Raw genomic sequence first — 11,069 nt, 5'->3', positions numbered from 1 at the left:
CCTGTTCTTAAGGGAAATGCTTTTAGTTTTTATCCATTGAGTATGATTTCAGCTGTAGGTCTTACATATATGGCCTTTATTATGTCTAGAAATGATCCCTCTATTCCCACATTGCTGAGCGTTTTTATCAGAAATGGATGCTGGATTTTGTTGAAGGCTTTTTGGCATCTATTGATATGATCATGTGGTTTTTATTCTTCATTTTATTTATGTGGCGTATCACATTTATTGATTTGCAAATATTGTACCAGCCTTGCATCCCTGGGATGAATCCCACTTGGTCATGGTGATAATTTTATTGAGGTATTGCTGGATACAATTTGCTAGTATTTTGTTCAGAATTTGGCGTCTATGTTCACCAGGGATATTGGCCTGTAGTTCTCTTACTTTGTAATGTCTTTTTCTGGTTTTGAAATTAAAATTATGATGGCTTCATAAAACAAGTTTGGAAGTCTTTCTTCTTCTTGAATTTTTTGAAATAGTTTGAGGAAACTATTTCTTCTTTGAATGTTTGGTAAAACTCCCCCAGGAAGTCATCTGGGCCTGGGTTTTTGTTTGCTGAGAGAGTCTTGATTACATCTTCAATTTCAATAGTTGTTATGGATTTGCTCAAGTTTTTTTTATCTCTTCCTGGGTGAGTTTTGGGAGACTATGTGTTTCTAAAAATTTGTCCATTTAACTTAGATTGTCTTATTTGTTGCCATATAATTGTTAATAATAGTTGTTAGCGATCTTTTGTATTTCTGTGGTGTCAGTGGTTACTTCTCCTCTTTCAATTCTGATTTTGTGTATTTGGGTTCTCTCTCTTTGTTTCTTTGTAAGTCTAGGTAAGGGTACATCAATCTTGTTTATCTTTTCAAAAAACCAGCTCTTTGTTTCATTGATCCTTTGAATTCTTTTTTGGGTCTCTATGTCATTTATTTCTGCTCTGATCTTTACTATTTCCTTCCTTCTACTTGCTCTGGGGTTATCTTTTCTTTGCTCTCTAGTTCTTTAAGTTGTGAGGTTACGTAGTCTATTAGAGATTTTTCTTGTTCCTTGAGGTAGGCCTTTAGTGCTATGAACTTCCCTCTCAGAACTGCTTTCACTGTATTCCATAGATTTTTGTGTTGTTGTGTGTTCATTTTCATAGGTTTCCAGAAAGTTTTTAAATTCTTCCTTGATCTCCATCGTTACACATTTGTTGTTTAATAACATGATATTTAGCTTCCATGTGTTCAAATGTCTTTGCATGTTCTTGTTGCAATTGATTTCTATTTTATGCCATTGTAATCTGAGAAGATGCTTATAAGATTTCAATCTTCTTGAACTTGTAGAAACTTAGTTTGTGTCCTAATGTGTTGTCTATCTTTGAGAATGTCTTGTTCACTTGGGAAGAATGTGAATTCTGTAGTTTTTTTGTTTGTTTGTTTGTTTAATTCTTTGTAGATATCTATTAAATCCATTTGGTCTAGTGCTTCATTTAGAGTCTGTTTCCTTGCTAATTTTTTGTCCAGAGGATCTAGCCTGTGATGTCAGTGGGGTGTTGAAGTCCCCTGCTATGATTGTATTGCTATCGATTTCACCTTTGAAATCTTCTAGAAAATTTTTAATGTATTTTGGTGCTCCTATATTGGGTGCATATATGTTTATCAAGGTTATATCTTCCTTTTGGATAGATTCTTTCAATATTATGTAGTGGCCTTCTTTGTCTCCAGTTATGGCCTTCATTTTGAAATCTACTTTATCAAATATGGGTATTGCTACACCAGTTTTATTTTATTTTTTTCCTTTTGGTTGCTTGGAGCATTTTTTTCCATCCCTTCACTTTCAACCTATGTGAGTCTTTTCTTGTGAGGTGGGTATCTTGTAAACAAAATATAGATGAGTCATGTTTTTTTATTCAATCAGCTACTCTGTATCTTTTTATCAGAGCATTCAATCCATTTACATTTAAGGTTATTATTGATATGTCCTTATTTTTTGCCATTTTTGTTTAGTGTGGTGACATTTTTCTTCCTATTTCTCCTGCTAATTACAGCAGTCCTTTTGACATTTCTTGCAGTGCTGGTTTGGTGCTAATGTATTCCCTTAGCTTTTTTTTTTTTTGTCTGGGAAGCCCTTTATTTAACCTATTTTGAATGATAGCCTTGCTGGATAGAGTAGTCTTGGACTCAGATCCTTGTTTTTTATGACCTTGATTACCTCATGCCATTCCCTTCTAGCCTGTAGTGTTTATTGTGAGAAGTCAGCTGAGAGCCTTATGGGGATTCCTTTGTAGGTAACCTGTTGCTTATCTCTTGCTGCTTTTAGGATTCTCTCTTTGTCTTTCATTTTTGGTATTTTGATTACTATGTGTCTGGGTGTGGGCCTGTTTGGGTTCTTCTTACTTGGGGCTCTCTGTGCTTCTTGAAATTGAATGCCTTCTTCCTTCACCAAATTAGGAAAGTTTTCTGTCACTATTCCTTCAAATATATTCTCTAACCCTTGCTTATTTTTTTTTCTCCAGGGACTGCTATGATGCAAATATTATTATGTTTCTGGTTGTCCCACAGTTCTCCTAATCTGTCTTCCTGTTTTTTAATCATTTTTTTCTTTTTGGTTTTCTGATTGGTTTATTTTTTTTTTACCCTATCTTCTAATTCACTGATTTAGCCCTCATCTTCTTCTACTCTGTTATTTAGTCTTTTCAATATGTTCTTTATTTCTGCTGTGTCATTCTTTATTTTTTGTTGTTGGTTTTTAATTTCCAACTAGTTGATTTTCAACATGTCTATGTCTTTACTCATGGTGCTCATGTACTTATGCATGTTGTTGAGGTTCCTCAAGATCATGGCTGTGAATTCTAGTTTGTTTACTTTTTTAACTGTACCTTATTTATCTCACCTTTGGTAGAGGGCTCTTGTTTTTTCAGTTGGCTTTTGATTTTGTGTTTATCATTTTGGCTATCACAGAGGGGTTTGGAGCCTGCCAAATTTTCCCTGTGGGTGTTGGTGTTTCGCTGTTTGTGGCTCACTCTCCTGGGTTAAGATGAGCCACGGATGACCCACTTTATACACAGCTGTCAAGTCTTACTTTCCTGGGTAGAGTTGCTAGCCCAGGGATGGTACAGTTATCCTCTAGTGTTTTGTCTGGAGGCTATCAGTTGCAGTTACCTGAAGAGCTTTGGCTTCTCAGTTGAATGAAAAACTCCCTCATGTGCTCAGAATAATGGGATTTCCCAAGGGTGGGGCAGATGCTGATGGTTAATGGGCCTCAATTTGCATTCCAATGGCCCCACGGTGGGGTTGAATCTTTGAGGGAGGGTCCACTGCCTTTCCCCAGAACCCTTGAAAGGAGTAAGATGACCACCGTCCTGTGTGGTCACAATTCAGCAAAAGCTCTGAGCACTTTCCAAATCTTGAGTGTCCCCATGCAGTTCCAGTCCTCACTTTCCTCCCTTTGCTGGAGCCCAAGGTATGTGGCTGTGGTTCTTTTAGCCTCTGTCCCAGCTCTGCCACGTGGAGCCACTTGGAAGTTTAAACCGAGGGCACTGCTCATAGCTAAAGCCTCTGCTCACAGCTAAGGCCGCTGCTCCCAGCTAAAGCCTCTGCTCACAGCTAAGGCCGCTGCTCCCAGCTAAAGCCTCTGCTCACAGCTAAGGCCACTGCTCCCAGCTGAGGCCGCTGCTCCCAGCTAGGGCCGCTGCCGACAATGGGCTCCCAGCCCCCATCTCGGGTCTCCGAAAGCCTACTAGGTTTGAGTCAGTGTCCCTGGTTACGTGGTCCTCCAAGTTTCTTTTCTGTTGCTTTTTCCTGACGATTTGTCTTTATTTTTGTTGTAATTCCAGTTTGGTCCTGGGAGATGGTCTGTGTAGCTTCCATTCACTGTGCTGCCATTTTGGAATTGAGTTATACTTTCTTATCCAATCATCTGCTCTGTGTTTTTTGATTGAGCAGTGAATTTATGTACATTTGAGGTTATTCTTGATATATGCTTATTTATTGCCATTTTTGTTTAGTGTGGTTATATTTTTTGTCCTATTTCTTCTATTAACATTTCTTGCAGTGCTGGTTTGGTGTTAATATATTCTCTTAGTGTAATTTTGTCTGGGAAGCTCTTTATTTAACCTTCAATTTTGAATGATAGCCTTGCTAGATAGAGTAATCTTGGAATCAGATCCTTGTTTTTTATGACCTTCATTACTTCATGCCATTCCCTTCTGGCCTGTAGTGTTTCTGTTGAGAAGTCATCTGATAGCTTTATGGGGGTTCCTTTTTAGGTAACCTGTTGCTTATTTCTTGCTGCCTTTAGGATTCTCTCTTTGTCTTTAATTTTTGTCTTTTTAATTACTATGTGTCTTGGTGTTCACACTTCCTACTTGGGGCTCTCTGTGCTTCTTGAATTTGAATGCCTTCTTCCTTCATCAAGTTAGGAAAGTATTCTGTCACTATTTTTTTCAAATATATTCTCTCACCCTTGCTCATTTCCTTCTTCAGGGACTCCTATCATACAAATATTATGTTTCCAGTTGTCCCACAGTTCTCTTAATCTGTCTTCATGTTTGTTAATTGTTATATCATTTTGGTTTTCTGATTGGTTGATTTTTTTCTATCCTGTCTTCTATTTCACTGATCCAGTTGTCAACTTTTTCTCGTCTGCTCTTTAATCCTTCCACTGTGTTCTTTATTTCTTCTATGTCATTCTTTATTATTTCTTGTTGTTTTTTTAATTTCCAATTGGTTAATGTTAAATATTTTTATGTCTTTACTCATGGTGTTGATGTACTTACTCATGCTGTTGAATTTCCTCAGGATCATGGTTCTGAACTCTACCTCTGATCACTTGCTTACTGCAATTCATTTATTTCATCTTCGATAGAGGTCTCTTGTTTCTTCTTTTAGGATTTTTTTCATTGTTTCACAATTTTGGCTATGTCAGTAGGTTTTGGAGCCTGACAAATTTTTCCTGTGCATATTGGTGTTCTGCTGTTTGTACCTCCCTCTACTGTGTTCGTATGAGCATGGGAAGACCCACGTTAAACACCATTGTCAAGTCTTGTTCTCCTGGGTAGATTTGCAAGCCCAGGTATGATTCAGTTATCCTCCAGCTTTTTGCCTGGAGGCTATTAGTGCAGTTACTGGTAGAGCCTTGGTATCTCAGTTGGATAAAAAACTTCATCAAGCGTTGTGCATAAGAGTATTTCTAGAGGGTGAGGCAGATGCTGGTTGTTAATGAGCCTCAATGTGGAGTTTAATGGCCCACCTGGGTGGCTTTAAATCTCTGAAGAAAGTTTCCACTGCCTCTTTCCAGAGACCTGGGAAGGAGTAAGAGGTCCATTGTCCTTCATGACCACACCTCAGCAAAAGCTCTGAGCACCCTCCAAATTGCAAGTGTCCCCACACAATTCCAGTCCTGTCTGCCCTCCCTCTGCCAGAGCCCAAGGTGAGTGGCTGAGGCTATTTTAGTGCTCTGACCTGGCCCTCTGCACTGTGGAGTTAGCTTGAGTTTTTAACCCCAAGGGTGCTGCTCACAGCTAAGACCACTGTTGTCCATAGCCTCCCATCCCCCCTCTTGTGCTTCTGCAATCCTTTCAGGACTGAATCAGTTTCCCTGGTCTTATTGTCCTCAAAGCTGCTTTTTTGTTGCTTTTTCCTGATGATTTGTCTTTATTTTAGTTGTAATTTTAGTTTCCTCCAAGGAGATGGTCTATGTAGAGCTTCCATTCACTCTACTGCCATTTTGGAATCCTCTAATTTTTATTTTTAGATAGTTAATTACAAGTATATAGAAGTACAATTGATTATTGTAAATTAGTCTGGTATCCTACAACCTTGCTCAACCCTTTTATTAGTTTAATATTTACTGAGTTAGATTTCTTAGAATTTTCTATATACAAGACCATGTCATCTATAAATAGACATAGTTTCACTTTTTTTCCCAATGTTAATGCCTTGTATTTTTTTTTTCTTGACTAATTTCCTTGATTAGAACCTCTAGTTTAATGTTGAATAGAAGTGGCAAGAACAGACAGACTTGTCTGTTCTTAGAGAGAAAACATGAACTCTTTTACAATTAAATACAATGTTAGCTATAGAATTTGCATAGATATACTTTATTGGGTTGAGAAAGTTTCTTTCTATTCCTAGTTTATTGAGTGTTTTTACCATAAAAGAGTGTTGTGTTTTGTCCAATTCTTTGTCTTTGCTACTGAGATTATACTGTAACTTTTTACTCTATATGATGCATGACATTAATTGATTATTGGATAATGGGTAAACAATCTTGTATCCCTGGACTATATATATCCCACTTGGTTATGGTGTTTAATCCTTTTTACATGTTGCTGCATTCAGTTTGCTAATACTTTCTTGAGAATTTTTATGTCTATATTCATATTGGCCTGTACCTTCTCTGTGATATATTTGTTTCTAGGTTTAGAATCAGGCCTCAAAGAATTGGTCTCATAAAACTATTTAGAAAGTATTAACTCCTACTGTATTTTTTGGAAGAATTTGAAGCATTGGTATAAATTCATCTTTGAATGTTTGGTAGAATGCAGTGGTACAGCCATCTGGGCTTGGGCTTTATTTCTTTTTTTTTTTTATGGGTAGTTTTTAATTACTGATTTATATCTTTACCTGTTATAGGTCTATTCAGATTGTCTACTTTTAAATTTTTACTTTTAGTACTTTGCATCTTTCTAGCAATTTATCCATTTCAGCTAAGTTATCCAATTAGTTGGCATAAAATTTTTCATAGTATATTTTTAAAATCCATTTTATTTCTGTAAGGTGTGTAGTAATATCCTCTTTCACTTCTGATTTAGTGGAGACTTTCTGCTTTTTCCACCTTAAACTGGCTAAATTTTTGTCATTTTTGCAGATCTTTTGAATGAACTAGGTTTTGATGTCATTAATTGACTCTATTTTGTTAATTTCTGCTCTAACCTTTCTATGTTCTTCCTCCTGCTTGCTTTTGGTTTAGTTTGATAATCTTTTTTTTTTTTTTTTTTTTTTTTTTTTTTTTGGTATCTTAAGGTTGTAGGTTATTGATATGACATCTTTTTTCTTTCTTAATATAGGTATTTATTGTTAGAAATTTTCCTCTAAGAACTGCTTCACTTGTGGACCCATAAATTTTAGTAGGTTGTGTCTTGATTTTTATTCATGTCAAAGAATTTTCTGATTTTCTTTTTAATTTGTTTGACCCATTGGTTACTGTGCTTTTAATTTTAACACATGCTTGAATTTCCCCTAATTTTTTCAAATGTTGACTTCTAAATTTATTCCATGGTGGTCAGAGGACATAGTTTATATTAACTCTGCCATTTTGAATTTATTTAGGTTTGTTTTGTGGCCTAATATATTATTTTTCCTGGAAATATTTTTATGCACATTTGAGAAGAATGCAGTTTAGATGATTGTTCAGTGGATTTTTCTATAGAAAAATCCTATGTTAGGTCTAGTTAGTTTCTGTGAGTTCTTCATTGGAGTATAAGAATGCTGTCGATTTCTTGATGTTAATTTTGTATGCTACTACCTTGCCAAATTTGTTTGTTAAATCCAGCAGATTTTTGATGGATTCTTTAGGATTTTCTATGTATAATATTATGTCATTTGTGAATTATGAAAGTTTCACTTCCTCCTTACCAATTTGGATTCTATTATTTATTTATTTATTTATTTATTTATTTATTTATTTATTTTTATTTCTGATTGCTGTGGCTAAAACTTCCAGTACTGTGTTAAATAACAGTGGTGAAAGTGGACATCCCTGTCTTGTTCCTGTTCTTAAGGAAAAGGCTTTTAGTCTTTGCACATTGAATATAATGTTGGCTGTAGGTTTTTTATATATGGCCTTCTTTATGTCGAGATATGATCCCTCTATTCCCACATTGCTGAGCATTCTTTTAAAAAAATGGATGCTGGATCTTGTTGAATAATTTGTCAGCATCTGTTGATATTTTCATATGGTTTTTATCTTTTATTTTGTTTATATAATGTATCACATTTATTGATTTTGAATATTGTACCAGTCTTACATCCCTGGGATGAATCCTACTTGATCATACTAAATAATTTTTTTAATGTATTGCTGGATCTGATTTGCTAATACTTTGTTAAGGATTTTAGCATCTTTGTTCATCAGAAATATTGGCCTGTAGGTTTCTATCTTTGTAGTGTCTTTATCTGGTTTTGGAATTATAATTAAATTCTAAAATGAGTTTAAAAGTCTTCCTTATTCATACATTTTTTTATTGAATAGTTTGAGGAGAATGGGTGTTAGATCTTCTTTGAATGTTCAATAAAACTTTCCTGTGAAGCCGTCCGGGCCTGGGCTTTTGTTTGCTTAGAGTGTCTTGACTACATCTTTAAGTTTCTTAATTGTTATTGGCAGGTTCAATTTTCTATCTTTTTGTGGTTCAGTTTTGGAAGACTATGTGTTTCTTGAAATTTGTCCATTTTGCTTAGATTGTATTATTTGTAGTCGTATAATTGTTTATGGTATTTGTTAATGATCTTTTGTATTTCTGTGGTGTCAGTTGTTACTTCTCCTCTTTCATCTCTGATTTTGTACATTTGGGTTCTCTCTCTTTGTTTCTTGGTGAATCTAGATAAGGGTCCATCAATATTGTTTATCTTTTCAAAAAACCAGCTCTTTGTTTCATTGATCTTTTTAATTGTTTTGTTTTATTTTTTAGTTGTTGGTCTCTATGTCATTTATTTCTGCTCTGATCTTTACTATTTCCTTCTTTCTACTTGCTCTGGGGTTTTCTTTTTGTTTGCTTTTTAGTTCTGTAAGTTGTGAGGTTATATAGTCAATTAGAATTTTTTGTTGTTTCTGGATGTAGGCCTTTAGTGCTATGAATTTCCCACTCAGAACTGCTTTGACTTCATTCCATAGATTTTGTGTAGTTGTGCGTTAATTTTCATTGGTTTTCAAAAAGTTTTTAATTTCCTCCTTGATCTTCTTGATAATCCATTCATTGTTTAATAGCATGCTATTTGGCCTTCATGTTTTCAAATGTCTTTGCATGTTTTTATTGTAATTGATTTCTAACTTCATGCCATTGTGATCTGAGAAGATACTTGATATAATTTCAATCTTCTTAATTTGTAGATAGAAACTTAGTTTGTGTCCTAACATGTGGTCTATTTTTGAGAATGTCCTATGTGCACCTGAGAAGAATGTGAATTCTGCAGTTTTTCGGTGTAATTCTCTGTTAAATTCATTTGATCTAGAGTCTCTGTGCCCTTGTTAATTTTTTTGTCTAGAGGATTTATCCAGTGATGTCATTGGTGTGTTGAAGTCCATTGCTATGATCGTATTGCTGTTAATTTGTTCTTTGAAGTCCTGCAGAAGATTTTTAATATATTTGGGTTCTCATATATTGGGTGGACATATGTTTACCAAAGTTATGTCTTCTGTTGGATAGATCCTTTCAATATTATGTGGTGGCATTCTTTGTCTCTGGTTATGACCTTTATTTTGAAAAGTATTTTATCAGATACCCCAGCTTTTATTTTCTTTTTCTTTGCTGGAAAGATTTTTTCCATGCCTTCACTTTCAACCTATGTGAGTCTTTTGTTATAAGGTGGGTTTTCTGTAAAAGACATATATATGAGTTATACTTTCTTATCCAATCTGCTACTCTGTGTCTTTTGATTGAGCATTTAGTCTATTTACATTTAAGGTTATTATTGATATGTACTTATTTATTGCCATTTTTGTTTAGTGTGGTTCTGTTTTTCTTTCTATTTCTTCTACTAATTACAGCAATCTTTTTAACATTTCTTGAAGTGCTGGTTTGGTGCTAATGTATTCCCTTAGCCTTATTTTGTCTGAGAAGCTCTTTATTTGACCTTCTATTTTGAATGATAGCCTTGCTAGGTAGAGTAGTCTTGAATTCAGATCCTTGTTTTTTATGACTTTGATTACTTTATGCCATTCACTTCTGGCTTGTAGTGTGTTTTTTGAGAAGTCAGCTGATAACCTTATGGAGGGTTTCTTTGTAGGTAACCTGATGCTTATCCCCTGCTGTGTTTAGTATTTTCTTTGTCTTTAATTTTTGGCATTTCAATTACTATGTGTCTTTGTGTGGACCTGTTTGGGTTCCTCCTACTTGGGGCTCTCTGTGCTTCTTGAACTTGAATGCCTTCTTTCTTCACTGAATTAGGGAAGTATTCTGTCAGTATTTCTTCAAATATATTTTAAAATTCTTGCTCCTTTTCTTCTTCTAGAAATTATATTATGTGAATGTTGTCATGTTTTAAGTTGTCCCACAGTTCTCTTAAACTTTCTTTCTGTTATTTAATTGTTTTTTTCCTTTTGGTTTTCTGATTGGTTGATTTTTTTCTAACCTGTTTTCTAATTCACTTATCTGGTCCTCAGCTTCCTCTACTCTTCTAGTTATTCCTTCCAATGTGTTTTTCATTTCTGCTGTGTCATTCTTCATTTCCACTTGGTTAGTTTTCAATGTTTCTATATTTTTACTCATTGTGTTGTGGTCCTTACTTTTGCTATTGAGCTTCCTCAGGATCATGGCTCTGAATTCTACCTCTAATAACTTGCTTTACTACATTGTATTTATCTCATCTTTGATAGGGTTCTCTTGTTCTTTTTTTGGGATTTGTTTCTTTGTTTCACCATTTTGGCTGTATCAGTGGGTTTTGGAGCCTGCCAAATTTTCCCTGAGGGTTTTGGTGTTCTGATGTTTGTGGCTTCCTCTACTGGGTTTGGATGAGCATGAAAGGACCCATTTTAAGCACCACTGTCAAGTCTTACATACCTGGGTAGATTTTTCAAGCCCAGAAAATGTTTAGTTATCCTCTAGCTTTTTGCCTGGTGGCTATGAGTTTCAGTTACTTGATGAGTCTTGGTGTTCAGCTTAAAAGGATTTTCAGAGGGTGGGGCAGATACTGGTTGTTAATGAGCCTCAATTTGAATTTCTTCTGCCCAGATACGTGGGGTTAAATCTCTGAAGGAGGGGTTGCTGCTTCTTCCCAGGGTTCCAGGAATGGGCTCCTTGAGCAAGATGGCTGTCATCCTGTGTGGTCATGACTCAGCAAATTCTATGAGCACTCTCCAAATCCTTGGTGTCCCCACAA

The sequence above is a fragment of the Molossus molossus genome, unplaced genomic scaffold (genome assembly GCF_014108415.1).
Source record: "Molossus molossus isolate mMolMol1 unplaced genomic scaffold, mMolMol1.p scaffold_m16_p_2, whole genome shotgun sequence".
NCBI classification, from domain to species: Eukaryota; Metazoa; Chordata; class Mammalia; order Chiroptera; family Molossidae; genus Molossus; species Molossus molossus.
Note: the sequence above shows the minus strand (reverse complement) of the source record.